This window comes from Falco naumanni, chromosome 13 (genome assembly GCF_017639655.2).
Source record: "Falco naumanni isolate bFalNau1 chromosome 13, bFalNau1.pat, whole genome shotgun sequence".
Classification (NCBI taxonomy): Eukaryota; Metazoa; Chordata; class Aves; order Falconiformes; family Falconidae; genus Falco; species Falco naumanni.
In genome coordinates, this window is record NC_054066.1 from 24,020,553 (window position 1) to 24,045,986 (window position 25,434).

A 25,434-nucleotide genomic window follows, 5' to 3' on the forward strand; every position below is an offset into this window, starting at 1 on the left:
GCAGCAGCGCTAAAGTACACTTTACTTTTACTACAGGATTAACCAGATCACAAATCGCCAATTAAATCCTGCTTTATGATTTAGGCTTTAATTCATTACGAACGCAAAGGCAAAATGTGGAACCGGTCTGAAGCGCTTTGCTCCAGCTGTCCCTCTCCCCAGGCTCAGCCCTCCTTGCAAGTCAAGGATTTTTTAATCATGATGTTCAAAAGTCTCTTTTTAAAAAGAATCTAATGGTTAATTGCTGTACATTGTTGACAGTGACAATTACCAGCCACTAAATATCCATTGCGAAACTAGACACACTGGTGATTTACCACTACATAAGCGGGGTGTATTTTTCTGTTCTCCTCCAAAGCCTTCCTATTTCTTCACTTAAGGCGTAACAACTAGCAACTTCTCATCTCCTGCAATGCACAAGTTTCCATCCCCCACTTCCATTTTGTGGATTTTCTGCCAATAGTACTGTTGAAAAATGAAATCTTGTGGACAGGAAATACCCTGCACAAAGGATATCCAGTTTTATGATACTCAAAATATTGTGCATTCCTCCTCACCGTCACTGCGCAGGCCAGCTGTTGGCGTGTGAGTGGGCACGTAATGCCTTCAGGTGGCTGGGAAGGGCCCCCCATGCATCCCCCCCAGCGGCTGCAGCCTCACACCTTTGGATAACCAGCTCCTTCAGACTTCCTTAAGATTTCCCTTTTCTCCATGCTCAACTCCAGCCACCGCACTGCAGTCCAAAGAGACGAGATGCAAGGCAGCTTTCCAAGCAACGCCGGCTACCGAGAGCACACCCTCCTCAACCTCTCCTGATAACCTGCTTTATTTACGTTATGCCCACAACCCTCATCTTGGTGGCCTAATCTGATGTAGGTGCCTCAGCTTTTCAAGAGATCCCTTCGTTTAATTTCCTCAACAACCACACTCCACAAAAGCAAACATCCTGTCCGGTCTCCAGAGCCAGATCCCGGCGGCAGGCAGCTGGCAGCAGCACGGGCAGGAGGGGAGCGAGGATGAGCAGCACAGCTCCAGCCCACGCCAGGAGCCAGTCCGTTCACCAGAATGGATCAAAAGTTATGGTAACAGACGTGTAGTTGTAAGGGAAAGTTTGACGTGTTCAAGCATCTGGCAGGGGGGTGGTGCTGGAGACCCCGGTGCCTGTCTCACCTCGAAGTTGGGCTCCCCGTGCAACCAACTAGGAGCCCAACAAACATTCATCATTAGGCTTTTGGGGGTAACAGTGACTGTACAGACATCCTAAGCTTTTAACGAAGTCACCAAAATTACATGAAGTAGATACCGGGGGACAGCCACACCATAACCTGCTATGCAACTCTTCCCTGCTTGACCAGCGTCAAGCCCCATGAAACTATATCTAAGTCGACAATTCACGTCTAACATTTTCTCAGCGGTCAGTAGCTTACACTTGTTAAATTTCTTAAAACGACTTGTATGAAAATCAGGGTTCAATCCCCTTAAGGCACTCGGACACATCAGTAGCCTGCTGTTTCCTCCTACAAGGACACCAACATCTAAAGCTAAATGCAGAGGAGCAGCTGAGGTAAAGCCAAGGCTGCCATCTCGGGAGTCAAGGTGGCTGTTCAATGACAGAAAGCAAGCATTTCAAGAAGACAAGCAAAAAACTCTGACAGCACAAAATTGCAGCCATAACACACAGATCTTTTTAGATTAGATTTCTCTAAAGGTTTTTAAGTGTCATTTATTATGCTGCTAATAAACAGACATCCAAATCTGGCCCCAGTAATAAACAGTTCTTCCACTTTACATCTTTGTTAGTCTCTATTTAAATATCTCTCTTCTTTATAATATCACTGCGGTTTCACTGGAGACAACTAGAGGCTAATGCTTGATTTGTGGAAGACTTAAAATTAACACCCGCTACCGTTTTTAGCACCCCATAAGCCATCAGGCTTTTCAGGGTGTTTTAATACAGCCTCAGCCAAAGGATATTCTTTATTTCAGTCAATTATACTTGCAACAGCTGACAGTCTTGTGGCTACAGAATACCCGTTAGAAGGTAAGGTCTCCATGCACCGACTCTTGCGTCCCGACAGCCCGTATACATTAACACACTCTCCCAACCCTGGCTCATCTACTGCAACGCTCAACGCCCACTGACCACCACGACATGCAGGGCCATTGCCTGCTAGGTTCCTTGACACCACCCTTAACACAAGCTCAAAGGTAAGTATATCAGAGGGGATTTTATTCATACAGTTCAAATATAAACACACAGACACAGTTTTAAAAAGCCACACAGGATCAAAGGGAGAAATCGCCACTTTCACAAGAGAAACCTCCTGCACCTCCTCTTGTGGCAGAGCACCCCTAAAGATATTTACCCAACTACGGCCACAGACCCAGTTTTCATAACAGTAAGCATTCACTTTGAAAAACAGCTCTGCAGAAAGAAGTATGCATTTTGTCAAACACCAGATGCTGGGACACACTCAGGCTTCAGCCAGCACTGCAGCAACAAAAGGGAAATTGTAGTGGGTTTTCCCAATTTCTGTTGGCTTCACCTTGCTAGCTGGCACAGGTTAGATCCTACTCTGTGCCCTACACGAACAACTGATGCTCAACTCAAAATCCAAACTACGGCTTGATCTGCTCACTAATCGGAGCAAGCACTTCATACTAAAGTCATGTTTATTCGAGAGCGCTCAATGCCTGGGGGAAAGGTGCTTCTAGCATCAAACGTTTTATAGCCACAGCATTATTTCTCTGATATTCAACACCTGCAATCACAATTTACTCAAATCAGCAAAGGAGCATCACAACTGCCCACTCACCTCATGACAGCTCCCAGATGAAGCTTGCTGGTTTCCAGGTGTAATTCACATCGGATATGCGATACCTTCATGTCTCCACTCCTTTTGAGATCAGCCTGCTGTCCCACCACCAAGCCCTCAAACTCACTGAACTAGTGGGTCTGAACATTTAAAAGCTGAGATCAAGCCATTTCCAAGGGTAAGTACCTATGTCAGACATTGCCAGCAAGCTTTGACTAGACTGCAGGAGCGAGGAAGAGAATTTGAAGAGCGTCTGCTCCGACACATCTGCCCACAGGGCATGCAGGGAGGAGAGCCAGCAATGTAAGCAGTGAAGTCTTTGTCCTTAGGTGACACCGAGGCAATCTACACATGCCAAAATTGTTGTGCAATTAGTATGTTCTTAATTTTGTACCCTTAGAGAAGTGTACTTTCTCAACCGAAAATAAAGTAATGCAAAATAAAGCAACCCAAATAACTAGTTAAAAGATGTCAAATGGAAGCAAAATGAAGTGCTTAATTATACGCCATCAGTTCAAGCGTACAACAAAATACAGACCTATTAAAAAAAAAAAGCCACTTCCTAAATTAATCTAAGCAATCTAGCTAAACACCACTGCTGAGTCATACCAAAGAGAAAAAAAGTTAAGAAACTAAGACAATGGTCAAAATCTTTCCAGTGAGGTTCTTTCTATAAGACCTTTTCCGTCCACTGAAGTTAACTGACAAACCTGAACCAAATCCACAAGATTCAAAGCTTCCTGCGAGACAGTCTTATGCAACAAAAATCATTTAAAGACATGACAAAAAGTATTTGAGTTTTTCTCCACTATTCATATGAACTGTACACTCTGCTGCATCCTCAACTTTTATTCTCAAAGCAGCATCTCTTCCTCCAAAACCATTAAGCTTACTGAGAAATAGATGTTGACAGGTATTAATTAATCTGGGAAAAACTTCTTCAAAAACCTCCATCCCCGTTATTGCACTTCTATGACCCTCAACCAGTTCTCTAATGCTATCGGTTCACATTATCGGTCAGGAATGTGCAATCTAAATGCAAGCCATTGAAGATTATCAGATCACTGACAACATAATTTTAACAGCTTAGAAAATTAACAGGTTTGGGGACAAATATCTTGAAAACAATGAAGCTATGCAGATGTGCATCAGAGAAAAGGCTCCCTATATGCTTGCCAGTTTTATTAGTTTTATTCTAACCTGAGTAATTGCTACAGAAAATAAGTGTCTGTAGGAAGGTGCGGGAAAGGGAAGAGGTAATGCAGTGTTTCAGAGGATATAAAGTGCCCTCAATGTTTTTCCAAATCCAGTTTTACAGAACCCAAGTGTCTAGTGTAACGGACATTTCCTATCTCCATTTCTGACAAGCTGGTTTTGTTTGTTTGCTTTTTAATTATAAATTTTTAATTATAAAAGTCACCATCGCTACTTCAGTAACAAAATCCTAGCATCCAAAACCCTTCTGTGTGTTCTGGAAACAGCAGCAGCACATTTCGCAGAGGAATATTGTAGAAATAAGTTTTTCCTTTTAAAATCAAAACAATTGGTAGGAAAAATAAGGCATTTTCAGTACACTATACCAAGCATAGTAAAATTCAGTCCTTGAGCAGGAAAGCACACATTTAATTGAATCAGATGGGCTCAGGGCTCTTCTTCATTAGAAGTAAAGTAGATGCAGCGTTGTAGTATTTGCCAGGCTATTATCAGTAGTTTTGCAAAAATAATAAAGGTAAAAAGATTGGGCTTTGAGTTGTTTCGTCTTACGTACAATTATTGGCAATTTAAAAAGATTTTCAGGAAGACTTTACAAAAACATTTTCAGAAATAATCAAGAAACTTTAAGCTGCACTCAGCATGCAAGTTCCCATCAAGCCACATTAGCAGTCCTCTAAAAAACAGAATTAACCAAAAAGATGCTTGGAATTCTTTCTGCATTACACAGACCTTTCCCTGTCCAGCATCCCAACTCTCCCTCACGCCTACATTGAAACCATTCACCCACCCCTGGGCCAGACAAAGCCTACTGCTGAAACCAAGTCTCCAATGATGCAAGCAAAGAACAACAGTGAGCGCAAATGTAGCCATGCTGTAGGTGAACCTATATAAACTCAGCTGACCTCAATTAAGTTAAGCCCACTGCTTTAAGAGCAGAACTCTATCTCTCTACACACACACAGGGAAACACGACCCAAGGGCTACATTCTTGGGTGGAAAAACCAAAGTCTCCATGAAGCATTGCTCCATATCTCAGTAGGCTTCTTTTTGGATGCATCCTAGTAGCTGAGATTTCCAACAGAGGCGTTACTAACAGGAGATGTTAATAATCTAATAGTTCTTTACACCGCCCGGGATCCACCACACAGAAGAGGCACTTCTGTTACAGATACCTTTCTGTTACTCATTCCTACCTCTGTATTTCAGCATTAGAATCGTGCTTGCGCCTCAAAGCTCACTATCCCTTCCCCCATAAGGACAGAAGTCAAAGATCCTTGGACAAGCACTTTGAGCCAAACACACCCTTTGCTATTTCAGCTTTACCATAAGCAGATTACAGCTCAGCTGTATTCCGTCTGAACTTTTGTTTATCTCTTACCAATGCTGCACTAATTATCCCTGACAAAAGACAGACTTCAATTAACAAGCAGTGACCGACTTTTATCTATAAACTTTCTTCCCTCTGCCTCTAAGTAGCTATCAAATACCAAATTTTAGCAGCGAGTAATTAGGAGAGATTCTTACCGCACAGTGTTAATGCTGCATTCAAACAATGCAGGAGAGGCGCAGGTCGCAGGGGCTGCCAGGGACACCCCGGCCGTGGGAGAAGCCACCATGCACCTCTGCCCGCGGCTCCCAGCCCTTCCACGGGTCCCGGGTGTTTGTGCTCTTGCAGCACACGCTGTTCCAGGAAGGCTAGGTGGCTGCTATTCAGTACAACGCGTTTCACAGTGAGTAAATATAAAGACAGACAAGATCTCCGCCTCAAGCCGTTCAGAAGAGAAAGGGAAGATCTTTCCTGACGCCTTCTCGCCTTGTCGAACAGAGGATGTGAAAGCCTGTCTCTTCAAATGTGAGAAACAAAGAGCAGGGACGGTTTCAACAGAGGAAGAAACTGAGGTATTGGGACAGATAGCTAAAGGGAACACTAAAGGAGAACAAGTTATTTGAATCAAAACCAGGTAGCTGAGCTGTTCTTTTAACCTGCACATCACTTCCTAAGGTGTACTACTGGAACACTTTAAGGGAAAGCTGTCCCACACGCGCATAGCAGAGCCCCGAGGAAACCAGGAGGCTTTTAGCTCTAACACTTCTGCACTTACCTTCTCTTAACCCTCTTCCTTTCGTGTGGGAGGTGGTGGTTAGGGGACAAGACTAGCAGACAGGGAGAATGATCACCGATGCTTTGGTTTCAAACATCTTTTTGATTATGGTTTGGTTTCAAAAGCCTGAGTACTGCAAGAGTAAAGCCAAAGTAAAACACATCACATGTCCGCACGAGGACAGACCCCCTCGCACTGTACCCCAGCAGGAACATCCCTGCCTGCTGGGGGAAGGTGCTGCTGTGGCTGGGGAGCCAGCCTGGCAGCGGGAAGCCGGCGGGGCGCAGGAGGTACCCCAAGGCACACCATGCCCCACTCGGGCACCCCGCCGCCGCAGGAAGGACCATACGCCACCGACACCTCGGAAGCCACAGCTCCGCTGTTTGAGCCCAGGTTCAGGGAAGGCTGAAGCAAGCCTACTGCCAAGCCAGCACCAGCGGAGCCACACCAGAACCCCCGCTGCTGCCCCTCTCGCTGTGCCAGGATGGCACTCGCCCAGGGGCAAGGCAAGTCAGACCGCAGTTTAACTTCCAGACCAACCCAGGGGTCTAACTCGCCGAGGCAAGACAAGAGGAGCAATAGGAATAAAGGGTGCTGGAGGCAGGACTGACCTTTCAGCAGCAGCGCGAAGTTAGAGCTGTGTAATCAGGCCACGAACTTGCACTTTGATGTACATCTGTAGTATTTTATCTATCAATATACACGCAGAGTTGGATTGCAGCACCTCCTTTTTTAATATCATGATGTTTGACTACTTCACTGGGATGATCCGCCAAGTTCTGTACAGCAAACACTTGTGAAACCATTTCCTTCCCCCACTGCCTACGAAGTATTTAGAGAACTATTTGATTTACACCACAAAGGAAATTCAAACATAGCTCAAGAGCAAACAAAACTTCACTACACCATACACATAAAACCTATATAAGATGTGTGAAAAAAATGTCAGTGTTTTCCTATCCTTCTGGCTTCTGCACACTCAGCTCCCAACAGCTGGAAGTTTCATCTTCACAGAACCAGTCAGGACCATCCCATGAGAGCTTTTGAAACACCACAGCAATCAAACATTATTAGAGGGAGATTAATTGGAGTTTGTACACGCAGTTTAGATTTAAAACAACGAATGTTCATTTCCCAAAACTGATGAGGATTGAGAGGAAAAACTGACTTGAAAGAAAATTTATGTATGTTACAATCGTAAGCTCATTTAAAATATATAATTTTTTTTAAAGACAGACAACTGGAAATGAGAAATTACGATCCCCTTGTTTGAAAAAGTGGGAAATTTTGGCTAAAAAGCTATCTTGATTCCATGCTAAAAGAAAGACAATATAAATGTAATGCAACATAAAAAGGAGTAAAGGAGGGAAAGAAGAACTGTGATGAAAGTGAACTAGAACTACAGAAAACTGCTAAATGAAACCAAGACCGAAGTCAAGACAAGTCAAACCAAAAAAAATAATCACAACTTGCAGGAAAACAGAAATGAGCTGCTTTTAAAAATAAATCAGGAAAGACTGAAATCTAATAGTAGTATAACCCCACTGCAAAACAGAAATGAAAATACAGCTAACAATGCAAGGAAAAAAGCATTTAATGAGTTTTTCTGCTCAGTATTCAAAAAAGGCAAGAAACAGCCTGATGAATTACCTCAGCGGCCAAGTCAAACCCAGAATCTTGCAATTAAGTTTTGGGTTAAGCCTTTAAGGAAATGCCTAACCTACTGTCAACAACAGGACGCACTGGTGTGGAGGGACGGAGGGGAGACCATACCGATCCAGCACCAGTAGCTGAGAGCGACGCAAGATGACCAGTGCCATTACATCCCATTAGCAAGGCACAGCTTTCAGACAAAACAATCAAAAGTCAGCGTAGGATTCCATCGAAAAGGAATTCAAATATATGAACGTAATCAGCATTGCTGTTCTATATAAAACAGGTCCTGTCAAACAAATCCAAGTGCACCCTCTAACAAGATTACACCTTTGGCTGGGAAGATAGCCGTGTTAGCACACGTCTATTCTTCAGCCAGCGCTTGACTTAGTACCATGCAACACTGATAAATGAGTTAGCGCTGCATAATCAAAAAGAATTATCTTCAAAGCATTAAGAGCTGGCAGCTAACTGACCACAGCTTAAATGGGGAGCTGATAACACGGTTCGTGCATCAGCCATGCCATAGGTGCAGCTCAATGCATGGCGCTCCAGCAGGACTTATAGCACCGCGCAAGATTTATTTATGTGGTCCCAGGGCCAACAAGGATCGGACATTCAAGAACAATAAGAACCAGTGAGCAGAAGCAGCAGCCAGGCAAATCAGAGCTGGGCACAACATTAAAAACCTGAAATCCAAAGATTAGCTACTGAAGTAGATGGGATCAGCCAGGGGAAGTGAACGGTATTTCCTCCTCTTAGGGAAGTATGACTTTATGTGCTCACCAGGAATATAAATTACAAGTAAGCCAGGATAACCTTACCCTTTCTAAGAAAGAACTATAACTTTACTAAATTAAGCGCACGCTGTACTGCCTACTGACAATTTTACTAGCTTGCAAAAATCTTAGCTGGCATTTGTAAGAAAATCATTTTCACCCCCCTCACCTGTAACAAGTCAGCCTTTTACAAAGACTTCCTACAGATACAACATAACATACTAAGTAGAACGCAAACAGTTATTACCCTCTTGCCAAGCTGTCAGCAATCCTCCTCCGGGAGAGGCTCGCAGAGGTACTGGAACCACACACAGGCACTGCCAGGAGGCTTGTCAAGTCTCATGTTGGGGAGGGAAACCCCCAGACACATGCAGACCACTAATAAGACTTCTAGTCCAGCCTCAATTGGAGCAAGCCCCAGCAAACAAGTATCTCCAGTTATTTCACTTCTGTGTCTTGTTTTCTCAGCTGTAAAATGGGGATAATGAAATGCATTGCCTCTGTGAGGTGCTTTGGTATCTACGGAGAGCAAAGGAACGACCACATTCATTTTTCACCAACGTTTATTTAATGGTTTCTTACTAAAATTGACAGCCTGTCCCGGTCAGTAACGCTAATTAAAATTATCAGTTCGCAGGACCTTTCTGGCTGTCCACATTAACAACTACAAATTCACACTGCAAACTCTGTCATATGGAGCTTCCTAAATTAGGAAGTGCTTAGCAGTTTGTAGGTGGGATCTAAACCACCGCACCCAGCTGCCCACATCCAGCCACTCCTAAATAAACCCCCACAGACCACTGCTGCTGCCTGTGCCACGGCCCCGCCAACCTGCTGGCCGGTCCCCTGCCTGCCCAGCCCAGGGATGCTCCATGCTCCCTCTGCCCCTTCTTCCCTCTTCCCAGCCAGGTTCTTCCAGCCAGCTCCTGCCCTCCTGCTCTCCCACCAGCCCTTGAAGTTAAGTTAGTTCCTATTGCCCATGTTAACTCCTCCCTTGCCATACTGGGCTGAAATCCCATCAGAACAATAAAATCAACTCTGACATACTCTGCACCAAGTCAACCATGATTGAACAAGCGGCCACAATGCAAGATGCCATTCCCAGCCATTTCATTAACTCCCCTGCCAGAGACTTTTTTTAATTTAAATGGAAAAAACAAACAAACAACAACAAACCAAACCAAACAAACAAAAAACCCCACTTCACATGCACTGGCTTATTGTGATTATTAATTAGCGACAGGATTTCTGATAGCGCGCACCCCCAGCACCAAAAGGGGAGTGAGGGGAGTATGTGTGCATGCTTGTGAAAGCATTGTTCCTCTGTCAATACAGCTCATCCTCCAGCCCATCCAAGTTCTCAGCTGCCCAGTCATACAACTCTGAAAGTCAACAGCTGGGTGTTTTATAACCCTGGAGAACTCACAAGCCAACCCTTACACTGCTGGCAAGGAGCCTTGGCCAAAGCCTGAGGACCCCACAGGGACCATTCCTGCCCCACCACACTGCTTCACCTTCCTCCTTCAACCCACTGCCAAGGAAAGCGAAGCCCACGCTTATGAAGCCAGGCAGACAGCTGTTTTGTAAGCAGTTAAATGATAGAGGCAGGCGTACTGAATTGCATCGGGCAGTGGCTGGGATCCAGGATCTGCAACCATCTGGAAGTTTGCTTGGCTTTTGTTTCAAGTCTCTAGCACTGATGGATGGAAACAAGCTCCCAGTTCTTCTGCATTAACATCAAGACAATTAAAGCAATTTCGCCCCCTCCCCCAAGTAGCTCAGAAATGAAAGCACATCACACAAGCTTAAATGAGACAGTGTTGATATATTTAAGTAAAACCTGACTCTTTGGAATAAAAAAACCAACCCAAAACAAAACCTCAGTTCAATCACAGAAAACAGCTTTGTCAACAAGTTCCCGTGACTCCTTGTTGTAAGAAGAAAACACTCAGATGAAAGCCGGCAGGACTCGCTGCATCCTCTCTCTCCAAGAAACATTAACTGCTGCCTGACAAAAGCCTTTCTGCTGAGAAAGGGAACACCACAGGCCAGTATTAAAGCAGTTTCAGCGTAGCTACCAAGCAATTAGCTAGATAATACCTTCACTCCATGCTGATTTTTCCTTTTCTAAAGTAGTGATGCGAGTATAACTACTAATTTGTTGTTTGTACAGCCACTTCCGAAGTTGCAGGTGACGCAATTTAGGTTTTCCTTTCCATATAACCGAAAATATTTCTATTTTGGCATTGCACATCAGTTCACTAATGTTTTTTGGGTGGTTTGTGTGTTGGTATTTTTTTGGGTTTTTTTAAGTTTCATGTTGTATTTCTGGATAACTGCCATCTTATATCAACAAATATAAATTCAGACATTTTGATTTTTAATTATCTGAACTCATATTTGTGGAACACCAATCTTGTTATGTTTTTCCCCCCAGTGCCAAAGCATAAACAAAGTTGAACTTGTATTCTGATTTTGCTTTGAAGCTTGCAATTATCCTGAAGTTAACATGCTCCTTCCTAGAGATTATCATTAGTAAAATTCTGGATACAAACCTCTGGGCTTTACTCCGATAAGTGATCCACCACTGTCACAACACAGCTTTGGAAAACACCTTTATCGTTTGACCTGATGTTCAAAGCTCTTTGAAAGCTGCCTATCTCCTTTCCTGAAGCTATGGTACATCAGGACCTTCTACCAATAAAAGTGAGTATCAGTAACAGGCTATAGGAATGAAATTCCACCATGATCGCAGCCATATCAAAGTTTCAGCACCAATACTATACAGCTCCACACATACATAACTTCATGTGCAAGCAGACATGAAAAAAAAAATGGTTTTTAACATGTTGATACATTAAAAAAAAGATCAGGTTTATAAATATTGCTGTTGCAATGAATGCCTGGAGTATTTTTGTCACACAATATTCCAGGACAAAAGGTCCTTTTCTGTTCTCCCACTTCTTCAAACCACTCTGCCATTTGTACGCTCCTTATCCATACATGAAAATACGACAGCCACATACTCTTCCATAGCCTTGCATAAAGCTCTATACATTACAATTCACTAGGTCTTTCTGCTTGTCATAAGCAGTCTCTTGCTTGGATAGCTGGACTGGTTTTGGACTAAGCTGTTTGATCAAATTCTGAAAAAGTCTTTACTGACAGCTTGCATCCACGCATTCATCTGCTGACACTGGCTTTTGGCTTAAATAGTCCTGTACACCTTCACAGTGTTTACGTCTATTGGATTTAGAGATAGTGAAGTTCACTGGAACTTTTTTCCTTGTTTAATATTTCTCTATAAGAAAGGTTTTCTACACTTCCACTCACGCTTGTAACCCTTGCCCACAACTAGCACTTCAAATTTATCTGTCTTTCCCTAACAAAGGTGATCAGAATGTACACATTTTCCAAAATAAGTCCCAGAAGGACTAGCAAAAAAGTATGACTCTTCCTTCCCATCTCTATTAAAAGCATAATAAAAATCCACCCCTTGCTGCATGCCTTTTTTCATGGCTGTACCACCACTTCCAGACCACACTCACACTATGCTCGAACAGTACAAGCAGTTGCACAGCAAAGTCTCTGTATCTGCTTTACAAATCCTCAATGCTCACACTGATCACAAAGGTCAGGAAGAGATGATGTTGGCAGAAAAAACATCGAGCAGCCACGCTAAATCTTTGTCTAATGTATTAGAAAAGAATAGATAAAAATGGTTGTTTTCTGTTTCTTCCTCCCAACTGCGTATTTTTGCATATGACAAGAGTCAGACTTTCATTTGTTTCCCCTTTCCACCTGCCAAATCCCTTTGCATTTTTTAGAAATGCACTAGTTGTTGAATGTTGTGAAACATTTTCTGGGAGAAGTGGGGATGTGCAAAAACGCTAAACCAGAGATACCTTAAACATTATATAGCCAATAAAAAATACTCACTGCAGAACCAGTCAAGCACTTCCAACATATTTACAGAGAGTCAGATCGTAAGATTTTCTTCATCTGAATTGCCTAAATTTTGCATATAGCTCCCTCAAATTGCCTTGCACTTGCCATGCAGTAAGACGACGAGCAGCCGCGGCAGGCCAGCACAGGCAGGACACCGATCCGGGGGCAGCTCTGCACATCCAGCCGTCCAGGGAACCACCAGAAGACAGTTAAACCTCGTTGGCTTTACAGAGCCAGGACACCGATACATCATTAAGACACCTTATATATATATATATATATATATATACACACACATACACACACACACACATATAATTGAGAAATAACTCTCCTGAGGACAGAAGGAAAGTTGACAGGTCCAACCTGCCATCCCCACACACTTTCTAACCCAAGTACAAACCCGAGGCTAGCCCAGGCACCCGGCCAACGCTCTGTATTCCCCTCCCGAAGGGAAGGGGCAGATCTCCCACTGCCACGTCGCTAACCCACAGCCAGAAAGCAGCACCTCAACCCTACCCAGCGCTGCCCACAGCTCTGCGGCAGAACCGTGTCACTGCCTGTGATGAGGATACATCAAATTTGCTCACAGACGGTACTGTCACTGTTCAACTGAACTCAATCACATAAGAGAGCATACTATTGTACTTGCTTATATTTCATTTAGAGAACACCACAGAATCTTAGATGACAGCAGAGCCACAAATAATACACTATCTACCCGCAAACTTTTTCATTCATTTTATTATATTCCTTGTCTTCACATATTTGTATTTTCTAGCTCGCAACTCTCACATTTCTGAAGATACTACAACCACTTATTCACTCATCTTTGTTCCCTTACACTAACCCAACAATTCAGGATGCACTGAGATGAATACCTTGTAGTTTAAGAAAATCTAAGGAAGGAAGAAGGAAATAGAGAAATAAGGGTTTATTGAGACAGATGAGAAATGACCCAGATCTGCTAGCATGGACAACACTAACAGTCTAGAAGGTCTGAGGAACTGAAAAACATTTTAAAGCAACTTTTTAGAGCATAATATCATCCTGTTTGACTGCATGATCAAGAAATGCCAAAAGGAAGTAAAACGGTTGATGTCTAACTTCAGTGTTTTATATCCACAAATATTGCCTTTACTGCAACATAACAGCTCTCACACATCACTGAAGCAACCTATTCAGATACCCAAAAATTCAAGTGTAGCCGTCTTGTACATTAAATAGGTTGCGGTTACAGAAGTATCTGAATGACTTGGCTCTTATGCTTCATCCAGAAGTGGCTGCCATGGAAGAGATCTGAGACCCTTCGGGTTGCACTCGGCAGGATTGCCTAACTTCCATCCCATCACCATTTCCTGCCCACTGAACAAGGCAGCTGGAACATCTGGACAAGCACGTCCAGCTCTGTTAACCGAGAGGGCAAAAGGTAAAGATAAAATACCACACACACAAGAGCTTGTAGAGAGCTGACACTTTAATTAGGTAACAAGACCATTCCTCTCCGTTTCAGATATCTGAGCAGTCGTGGGCGTCCAGCGCCCTGACCGCTGCTTGCGGTGCACGCTGACCTGAGGAACAGGCTTCAAATCCACAACAAGAAGTCTGCACTGTACATCTAACAAAGTCACAGAGGATGTTTATCTTCTGTGTGGTCGTTAAAAGCACCAGAGAACTTAATAAGCAATAATAAACATCTGTTAGAGCAGCATATGGAGTTGCAAAAATAAATATGTGCAGAGCAGAATCAAGTTAGTTTTGCCACCAGCTGACATACAAGAAACAAGGATTAAGGCTGACTGTATGTAAGCGTGAGCAACCTTAACAACTCTGATTGCTTTTGCCCAATCTTGTGTTAAAATCTGCGGAACTTGTGCCGTGTTGAAAATCCCAGAATTTGGCTTTTTTCCTCTTTAGTCATAAGGTTTCTTGTGTATCGGTTCCACCAATAATGCAACCCCCACGTTCCGCACCAAGTCCTGTAAACGTGTGGTTCTAGACCTTCACGAAGCAAAACTGGAACATATGACACAGCAGCAAAAAACTCCGTGAGCCGTAAGCTGCTGCCTTGGTACGGCACTCTGCCCTCCCAGCACCGCGGAACAGCTCAGCACAGCACAGTACCCGCAAGGATCATGCAACAAGACACGCACTGAACACGATATTGAACATACATACGAATGTTCTCAGTTCATATACTCGGTATACGAACATGCAACAAGACACCCGTGTCTGGTGAAATCCGCTGGCTAATTCTGACCTCTGAACATAAGACACTATTACCCCAACTACATCTGAAGTTAACCATAATGTGGCATATGAAGTCATTTTGGTTTGGTCCTTTAAGGTTTTTGGTTGGTTGGTTTCTGTTGCTGTTGTTTTGAGGTCCTGCCCTACTAAAATGTAATTTAGTTTTAAAACAAATAAACCCAGACAAAAACATACAAATAGAAATTGATGAGACACCACAGGTGTGAACCACCTACTTGCTTAGGGGAAACAGAAGTATCAGAAAAATCACGCTTCACTTGTTTATTCTGAGAGCTACTTTCATCAGTATTACCTGAGACCAGGAGAGCATCTACAATAACCTAAATCACTAGAGGTGTGATCGGGGAACAGCAATAAAAACCATGTCAAGGGAGCTAAACTTATGAATGTATCAATATACCCATTGAATTCCTAGAAAATTAACCCTTCATCCTCAAAACATCTAAAATAACTTTCCAGACGGTAAGAAATCCGCTTTAACTTCTCTGAGCAGAATGCCTGCAGGGTCACGGTGTGCAATACGAGCACCAGATCATGCTTGCAGCTATCAAGTCATTTTGCACCGACGTGGAATTTTAAACTTTGTCAGACTCCAGAGTTTATAATAGGCGAGTTATCTGCCACACTGATGCCATTTTCCCCACCTCCCCCCAACCACATAAGGTCACTCATGTAAGAGGAAACAACGTATACGCATGCTCAGATATCAGCACAAACACAGGAAAGCACCGTTCTCTAAGGCACTGACAACTTAGACTGAAAATAATAATTTAACGTAAAGATTGTTTTTTCTGCCATCTCTTTCTCATCCCCATAAACACCACCAACCTTCCTGTAGCTCAACCTGCTTCTGGGTTTGTCACTGAGTCTAAGCTCTCCATAGACCACCCAGTGCTGCAAGCCACGCGGAACTTAACTCCTTCAGCACCGCCACCCCCATGCCTCAGTGGTCCCTCCTCTACATGACAGCCACAACACAGGCCACCTCCCTACATTTCCAATTCTTAGCTTCCATCCTCATCACCCTTCATCCATGTACGCTCTTACCAAACAAGCCAGAAAACTTCTGACCCATTCCTCAAAACCAGCTTTTGAAGACACCCATGGATTTTCTCTCCCTGCATGGCTGGCTGACAGGTACCACCAACAATGACTCAACCTACGATCCAAAAGGAGTGCCCTGTGGTCCTGCCAGATCAGGCCACTTGGACTCTTCTGAAGTACTGGGGGATTACATACCACAGCCTTCTTGTGTCATTTGTACCCACCGCTGAGCCAAGACACAGCCACCTTGGCAGTAATGCCGGGCACACCCCCACTACGCATGTGGATGGACACGTTCCTCCCATACAACTGCCTCGTGTCCACATGCCTGCATTTTTAGTCATGCAAAGGCCACGCATCACACCCATTGCATGAACAAGAGCACGAAGCAAAAAGAAAGAGGACAGCAGGGAATGCAGCGTGCCACAAACAGATCTGCAGCCCCTCCCTCACCCACATCTGAAGCATTCAAGAAAAGCCAGCAAAGAGCAAACACTGTGCCAAATTAAGCGCTGTGTGTCTAGTCGCTCGGTTCCCCAGACACATGGATTGTCAGATGGCATTGGCTGCTCAGGATGGACACTTCTGCAACACCAAATGCTGCACCCCAAGCCTCCGGTCTGCAGTGCGACAGCAGAAATAAAGGTGATTCTCAGCCATGCAGCGAGGTTAACAGCTGTGCAACCACCAGAAGAAACATAAATCATACAGAGATATAATTAAAAGAAAAACCCTATCTTAGTATCAGAAACCATGGGCAGCCAATGAATAAGCGCGCCAAAGAAATGATGGGCAGGCACAACACTAAGAAAGGCAGAAGTCCTTAGAATAAGAACACTCATTAAAGCAGAAGCCAATTCTGTAAAAATCCAGAATAAGAAATAGTTGTTTTTCCATTTGCTTTTCTTTGAGATGCCACATCTAACACTTTCCAGCATCAGAAAATAAAAAGAGTTGTTGCTCTCCCCTCCCCAAGGCAGGCTTTGAAAACAAATTTCCTAGTTAACCTGGCAAAGTAGAAGATTTGACAGCAGTCGAGTGCCCCTCTGCCCAGCTCAGGGGATGACTCGGTGGAAACCAGCCCTCAAAAAACGTGTTCTCATCCTTCAGTCAGTGCAACTGACTAGGAACAAATTTCTCACCTTAAAAGTCATCGCTCCCAAAGTAGCCTCAGTTGAAGGCAGCATTGTATTCCAGAGGAACAGCACCAACAGGTTTTGGTGAAAACCAACACCTCACTTTCTACCCCTTTTTTCAATTTTTAATACAATTACTAAAAAGGTATCTACTGGAATTACACCACAAAAATAATTTCCTCAGAGCTTTAGAGTACCTCACAAAAGAACAGGATATTAATATCTGTGAAGTGGATTAAGAACGGGGAAGGGCAAGACGAACTTTTCAACTGTTCAAGCCAACCAAAAACGCAACTCAAAGGAAACACCAGCCACGTAACCACCGTTCTGCTTTAAGAACAGAGGAATGTGCGGGCAGGTATTCAGCTGGGTCTCAAACCTGCACCCAGTTGAAATACATCTAGAAGAATCAGGTACGTGGTATATGCCAATATGCCTTATCTGGTCACAAAAGAAGGATTTTTTTCCACTTTCCACTTCGATATAAGCCATTATCCTTGACACTAAAACATCAAATGGAAGGCAAAAGACTAAGTCACATGGTACAGCAACATGCTTCGTCAAGTAAGTCAAGCCCAAGCTGTGCCTTTGCTTTTCAACGCCACCACCTCTGTCAGTACTTACAGACAAAAGCCACTATTCAGGCTTTTGAGTTCAGGCATTACACACCCCAAATAACCCACCACCTCTGCTGTTCTGTGTTGCTTATGCTCTGTTAATTTATCCTAATAAAGTGATGCTTCAGTTTGCCACACGTTTGCTAGTAACAAGACACTGAAAGCGATTCTTTTTCTTCTGTGAGTTGACATTACATGAGTCTGCAAGAAATACACTGACCAGAAGAAAACCTGCTCTCATTATCACAAACGCTATCATCTTTTTTTCTCTGCTGCATTATTCCACATCAATAAATAAACAACGAGCAAAGAACAATGCATAATACTTAATAACATACCTACATCAGCTCAAGTGTCAGCAAGCAGAAGGTCACGTTATATGGAACTGCCACTGACTAGGCACATACATCCACAATAAAGGCAACTTATAAAGTAGAATAAATTCTAGCGGCTAACTAATCTTACACTAAAGAAAAATAGTAAGGTGATCCTAAAACAAATCAGGACAATTCGCTACTCCTATGCTGCTTCTGCTACCGAGGTCCGAAACAATCACACCATTTTACTTCACTACGGCGTTGGCCTTGACTAAAGAATCGCGCAGAAATACTTGGGGCAAAAGATAACATGGGGATTTAGCTTATAAATGTTAGCATTTTATTAGTGGGTGTGTGGGGAACAGGGAGCAACCATGAAAAATTGACACAGCTGCACAGAGGCCCAGAGAATGACCTACAAACTAAGCAGAACACATTTGACATTTTTCTAGCTTAGATTAAAAGCGTGGGGAAATCTGCCCACAACATCCCAAGGATCTCCGAGGGTGGCAAGGGTCATCTAAAATTGTTGCGTATTGAAGTTTTTATTAAGAGCCTCCTGAGAGCAATTTCTTTTTTCTCTTTTCAAAACATTCCATATGAAACATTCCTGAAAGCATGAAGTATATGTTTAAATACATATATGCACACATACACACATTCTATTATTAGAGTCCTTTGCAAGGACCTAATAATAGAAACATCCATAATTACGTATAAGGCAATTATAAGAGACTCACATATAAAACATGCTTTAAGGTATTTGCATTGCTGCCACAGAATAGCTATACACTAGGTCAACAAAGAGAAAGCAGACAAGCCTATTACCATCTCCAGAGAATTCCAGTGTTTGGCTTCAGTTATCCTAAATCTAACAAAACCAAAACAAGAGCAGAAACCCTGCTCTTGAATCCATCTTGTCGCTCCGCTGAGCGGCTTCTAGAGGAACTAGAAGCAGACGCCAGAAGAAGTAAATGCCACATGTCACTGCATTAGCTGCAACCTTTGTCCTCTTCAAAAAATAATAGAACGCATATGCTTAAATTACTTAGGAATTGTATGTTGCTTCATATCACATAAATAACATTATACATAGCTGCAGCTTAATAACCAGAGTATCTAAACAGTAACTCAGTATATACCACTGTTATAAACTGTCACCACCAGAAATGCCAATAAAGAATGTTTCTTACACAGCTGGTGGTGTAGTTGGCTTTTTGTCTGTTATCTGCTAACAAACACCACAATTTACTTGTAGACAAAGGATTCCTTAGATCAAACGCAGAAAGCATGTCACTGGAGAAGCCCTATGTTTTAACCTCTAAGCTCAAGAAAAGGCATCCTTTCCCAATTAAAGGCACTGTGAAGATTTGCTCAAAGCCACACTACCTGGCACCTCTAGGGAATACCGCTGCTCAGGATCATACTAACAGGCTACGCTCTTCTTGTGTACTTGCTCAACAGCACCATCATTTTTCATCCAGAGCGGAGCACAAATTTTAACACCCGCAGCAGTGTTTCTGAAAGGCAACTAATCTCTCCAACACTGTTACAAATTCCACAATAAATCATATTTAATTAGTCTGTGCTTTTTTTCCTGGCTGTCCGTAATCCAACAGAGAGGGGGCTTACAACTTTAATTTTGCAAAGCGGCGCTTACAATAAATTGGTAAAAAAAACGCGAAGCCCCGCATCCCCACTGGAAACTGTTGGAGTTATCTGCTTGCTGACAGCCCAACATTCCTGCCTGTAGATGGCCTGTTACCGTTGTGTACCCAGCCTCTCTTTATTTCCACTGCCTTGTTTGAAGAACTTCCCTCTTCCCACATACCTTCCATCTCCAGGGACAGATCACACAGGGACACTAAACCTCGGCCGTAAACAACACGACTTTTGATATTCCTGTTTCTAAAGGATCCTCTACCGCTCAGCTGCTGCTGCTCAGCAGCGCAAAGATCACCTAGGCACAAGTCCTCTGTGCAACAACAAGTCTGAGAAAGCCTTTGCCTCACTGCTATTTTGCACAGCTGATACTTACACAGGGGTCTGCTGGCTTTCTCTGCTCTTTATTTGCTGCACATTAAAGGCTACTGCAAACAAACAGGACTCTGACAACCTACAGCATATTGCACAAAACCATTCCGATGTACTGGCACACCCGATTTCCAGACTTAACACCCACCACCACAGCATCCTTGGTGGAGAGGCAGGGACGCCCTGCGAGGGCATCCCAAACTGCCCGTCCTGCAGCTCCCCACAGCTCCCTCCGTCTTCCCTCACATCTTCCCTTCTGAGAGGAGTGGTGAGCTACACTGAGAACAGCAGCACTGTGGAGAATAATTTGTTTTATTCAGCTGTATACAGGCTCTTGGACTTTTCAGTAATTATATGTATTTTGTAGGAATTAAGATCCTCACACTACAAACATTTACTCATACTGTAAACTTTGGTTCCGCACTAGCGCTCACCAGACTGACAACCTATGTTTTTGAGGGAAAAGCCAATTATACTAATTAGAAAGTTCATGAATTCAACCCCACACATGCAGAACTTTACTGCTTGATCTGTATATAGTTTCTTGCACATATTTATGAACTGTAGAAGTTTAACTGCTTCTGTCTCTCTCTCATCACTCATAGTAATCTATAAGGTGGAAAAAAACCCCATAAATTCTCTGCTAAGGAAGAGGCATGATGCAGAAATCTTCTTTCAGTTCACTAAATACCACACGTAGAAAAAAAAAAAAAAACCACACAGCCAGAACAAACGCACTTCAGATTGGAAGTTGCAAACTTTTCCGAGAGTAAAGACAAAATGATTGCGGTATGGAGTTACAGCTCTGAGCTTCTTGGCTATAGAAGAATATCTGCTTATTTTGGATGTAACTTTCTTCATTTCTTATCCTTTGGCCAACTATAGGCTAACAGTATGAAAAAACCCTCTCATCGCTGTCCCAGCAGTGACCTCAAACCCAAACCAGATGAGTCCCGGTGGTTCAAAACAAAAAGAGAGAAATATTTGTAAAATATATCAACTTCCACACAGACTCATCTCTGAGCTACGTTATAAGCATAAATAGCTAAAAGATACTGAACTGGGAAGAGCAATATGCGATACTTCTGGGGCAGCACACACTTCTGTCCCAGCAGGGTCCAAATACAACCACAAAGCACAACTGCTTCAAAAACTGAGAGGGAACCACAAAGTGCTGAAGATTAGGAGAAAAGCACTAACAGACCGCTTCTGTGCGAGACCCAAAATGACCCCGGGAACATCGCCAAGAATCATTTTCTTACTGGTAGCACCGGCAGCATGTTCTCTTACTGCCGAGACGCGGGTGGTAGGTGGGCAAGACCACCGGTGGAACGGGTGAGAGGAGCAAGATGCCTTCACTTGGGAGGCAGCCCACTGCCTATCCCTGAGGTTATGGAAGCGATGCCTTTATCTGGATTTTCAGCCAAGCATTCATCATGTCATCTGTGTCTGGACCAGTCAATCCCCATCAGAAAGGAGCAGAGCCCAGACCAGTGGCACTGCCAGTCTCAACCTTTTTAAAGCGAGCTCAGCTGCAAAAAAGGTTGAGAAATAGTGTTCTAGACTTAAAAATGCATGCAAGTTTGAAATCCCATTACCTAGCACATTGTTAAGCTCGAGTTAGACTGGTTTGGCACCTTTCAGGAAGGTACTGGCTGAGCCCTGGGTTCTGCAGGGTAAGTGGTTAGAGGATACAGCAAATGCGGTTAGGGCACAGGGAACTGGGATTCATGAATTCTGTTCTCACAAATCTAGCACTGCGTTCAAGTTTCAAAAAAAATAAATCGAAAAGCACAATAACGACAACAAATCCAAACTAACCAAAAAAAAACACCAAACAAGAAACTTCATTTTCCCGTATCTCTGTTTCCCTGTCTGTCACAGGGAAACTGCCACTTTAAGGAGTCAGGCCAGTAATTTTAGGTACTCAAAGTGCACAAAGAAATGCAAATGAAATACAAACTCACTAATATGGAGAGAGGCATGCTTGCCCCCCGCCTTTTATTCTACAAATATAGATGGGATAAATGGTTCGTTACATTTACCTCCAAGCCGCAGAACCTTCGCCAAAACCTTATTTAAATAGCACATTTCTGAGAAGCGGGAAGGGGGGAAGGTAGAGGGGAGGGATGCAGATGTGGTCTTAACCTAAGAGAGGTTAAGCTTTTAAAAGAGTTTTTCTTTTTTCATTCCGTCTCCTGGTAGCATGCCATTTTAAAAAAGGTGTCTGGCAAGCAAAATAAAAAAAAGTTTCCAGGGTTTTCCCTCCCGAAGCCGCCAAAGCCAAGAGCCGGCGGCGAGGACGAGGCCGGGAGAAGCCGCTCGCGCCTGTCTCCAGCGTTTTCTCCGCCGTGCCCCCCGGCTCCCGGCGTTTGGCAGGGATGGACGGAGGGGGCGGCGGGCGAGGCGCAGCCCCGGTCCCCACCTGCCCGGCACCCCGCGGCCGCCCCCCCCGCCGGCCCCGGGCACCGCACCCCGCCGCCCCACGGGCACGGCTCCCGCGGCGGGCGGCCGAGGGCAGGGCGCGGGCCGCCGCCACCCACGCACCCACGCGTGCTGCCGAGCGCCCCCAGCGCCCCCCGGGTTCCCCCTGCCGGAGCCCAGCGGCCGGCCGGAGGCGGTGACAGCGGCCGGGCTGGCAGCCCCGCGGGGTTCCCGGGCGGTGCTGGAGGGCCCGTCCCGCCGCCAGCCCCTCGCAGCGCCGCTGCCGCCTGCCCGCCCGGCGCCGCCCGCCGCGGGGGAAGAGCCGGCGGGGCCCCGGGGCGCCGCGACAGGCACCGGGCGGGGGGCGGGGGGGGGAAGGCGCCGGGAGAAACTTTCCGCCAAGTGCGGCCGCGTCCCGCCGCAGCCGCCTCCGGCCGCCCCGCGCTCCCGCCCCGCCGCCGAACAAAAGAGCCGGGACCGGCAGCGGCGCCTCGGGGCGGGGGACGCGGCTCCCCGGGGCTGCCCGCCGAGCCCAGCACAGCCCGGCCGAGCCGAGCCCAGCACAGCTCAGCCCGACCCCGCCGCCGCGCTCCCCGCCCGGGACCCCCTTCTCCCGTCCCCCGCCACGTCCTTACCTGGCGGCGAGCTGGTGCGGGGCGGCGGGCCGGGCCGGGCCGGGCGCGGCGGTGAGTCCCGGCTAGCTGGAGCAAGCGCTAGGAGGGCTCGGCGGGGATTCCGCCATGTCAGTGATGTCGGCACCACATGGGGCCCGCGGCCGGCCCACGCTACCGCGCACTCTGGAGTAGAAGCTCCCGCCGAAAAGCCGGCAGAGGCGGCGACGGCGGCGGCGGGGCGCGCCGGCCCTCCTGCCCCCGCCCCGCCGAGCAGCCGCCCCGCCCCGCCCCGCCCCGCCGCCTCCGCCCCGCCGCCAGCGGGGGCAGCCGCTAGGGGCGGCCCGGGGGCGGGCAGCGGCTCGGGGCCGGGGCGGCTCGGGGCCGGGGCGGCTCGGGGCCGGGGCGGCTCGGGGCCGGGGCGGCTCGGGGCCGGGGCGGCTCGGGGCCGGGGCGGCTCGGGGCCGGGGCGGCTCGGGGCCGGGGCGGCTCGGGGCCGGGGCCGGGGCCGGGCGGGTGGCACCGCCTCGCAGCGTGCCGAGGGCCAGCCCCGCCGCCCCCCGTTCCTGCAGCGTTACCGACGGCCGCCTGTCACCCATGAGGCGTCAGCCGCCCCCCGACCCTTCCCGCTGCCCGTTTAGCGGCACCGCGACGCAGGCTGTCCCGCCCAGGGGCCGCCTCTGCCGCGGGAACCCCCTGGCCCGGGCGGCTGAGGGCCGGGGGCTGAGGGCCGGGGGCTGAGGGCCGGGGGCTGAGGGCCGGGCTCTCCCTGCCAGCGGAGCCCTCGGGCCCACCGTGAAGCGCACTCCTGCCTTTCCATCCCTTGGGAGCGAGGAGGAGAAGCATCAGGCAGTGTTTTTCCGAGCTTACGAAGTGCCCTGTTTTTATTTAAACTCTTGCCGCCCAGGAGAAGCGTATGGCCTGGCCGTGGGCTGAGCCCCGGGGAGCCGTGGTGGCCATTCACCGCAGCGCTGCACCGAGGCAGTGCGGAGCCATGGGCAGGGCGTTCATCTGGCTACAGCAAAGAGTTTGAGCCAGCACTCGGCCTCACCCACGCCACAGATCACAGCCAGCGCCATGAAGGCTCTTCTGATGTGGCCTCAGCCCTTGGGCTGGCCAGCCGTCCTCCACAGCAGCGTGTCACCCATCCGCCGTGTGCTCTGCGGCCTCCCCGTCACTGACTCCTCAGCGCTATTTTTCCCTATAGCTTTCATCAGCGGTTGATCTACCCTACCCACCCGGGTGAGGTTTCCTTTCAGAAACTAGAAAACCCCGTGGAGTCGTAAGCAGCCCAGGTGTATTTTCATCAGCTTCCATTAAAATATCAACACAACCGGTTTTCCCGTAGGACTCCTTGATGTTCTACCTCTTGTTGGAACTCTAAAGTCTAAAGAAAAGTTGGTTTGGCGTAAAAGTTCAGTAAAACCAAAACGTCATGCCCAACCAGGCTGAGGGGTTTTTATTTTTTAAGCGACCAAAACACAGAAAAATGAAAATAAAGTTATCTGAAATAGATAATTGCTACAAACACAACAAATCGGCCATTTCCCATGGGAAAGATTTTTCAATGTGAAATGGTTAGCCAGCACTAAGTATTGTTCGTCGTTAATAGCAAAAACTTTTGTAATGAGTAAAATCTAAAAGTAGAAAAATGTTTTGTTTTATTAGTGACCCAAAACATGCAGACTTTTTGATGATCCTGGATTGAGTTACAGAGTCAGATGAGATTAATTATTCACTAGGGTGGTAAAGCCTTTACTTGGTCTCATAGACTGTTTTGTGAAGGAAAAGTTAGAGAAAAGGGACAACAAAGGCGTCGGTTAAGAGAGGAAGAAATCACTGAGCTGAGTTGGAGAATGACATAAAAAAGATAACATCAAATTGAAGAATAAATAGAATCAAACCTGAAGAAGGCAAAATAAAAAGAAATAAAGAGGAAGGAAATGAAGTCACAGAACTGATTTGTAGCTTTTCTATCTCATGGTCCAGAGGAAGGCGAGGTCCTCGTTTGCAGAGCCAAAACAGAGGCCTCAAGCACGGGGACATTTCCAGTCTCACCTGGAACCGCAGAAGTGTCCAGACTCACAAAAAAAGAGAGCAAAGCCAGCCTGGGCCTGGAGCAAATGTGTACCTTCTCCTTGGAGCGTTTCTGTTCAGCCACAGTGCCCTGATGAGTTGGAAGAGCATTGTTACATGGTTAACAGCAACTGTCAGCTGGTTCAGTGGAAGCTGGGCATGGCTTATAATCCAAGGAAGAGGGCAAAGGAGAGTGAAGCAAGGAATGCTTTTCCTCGGAAAATTCCTACATAAGTAACAGATAAAACTGTTCCTTTAATGGTTTACTCCCTGAGCCAGCTCATCTAGGAAGAGCATTAATCAGACCAGGAGGAAACATCTTTTGCCCCTGAAAAAGGAAAAGGATTAGGTTACACGGTGACACAGCAGGGACAGACAAAATGCGCTGGAG

At 46.0% G+C, this 25,434-nt stretch overlaps 1 protein-coding gene across 2 annotated transcripts in view; it reads right to left on the reverse strand.

Annotated features, from left to right (window-relative positions):
- Nucleotides 1–23,198, reverse strand: part of FNDC3B (fibronectin type III domain containing 3B) — a 209,525-nt gene extending 186,327 nt beyond the window's left edge. Inside the window, exon 1 of one of the 2 annotated variants that reach the window (XM_040612939.1) lies at nt 22,992–23,198. The gene's annotated coding sequence lies outside the window, so the exon portion shown is untranslated. Of the gene's footprint in view, nt 1–2,816; nt 3,046–22,991 lie in introns of those variants that run through there. The other variant, XM_040612940.1, reaches the window with a different exon arrangement.
- Between the last annotated feature and the right edge of the window lie 2,236 nt (nt 23,199–25,434).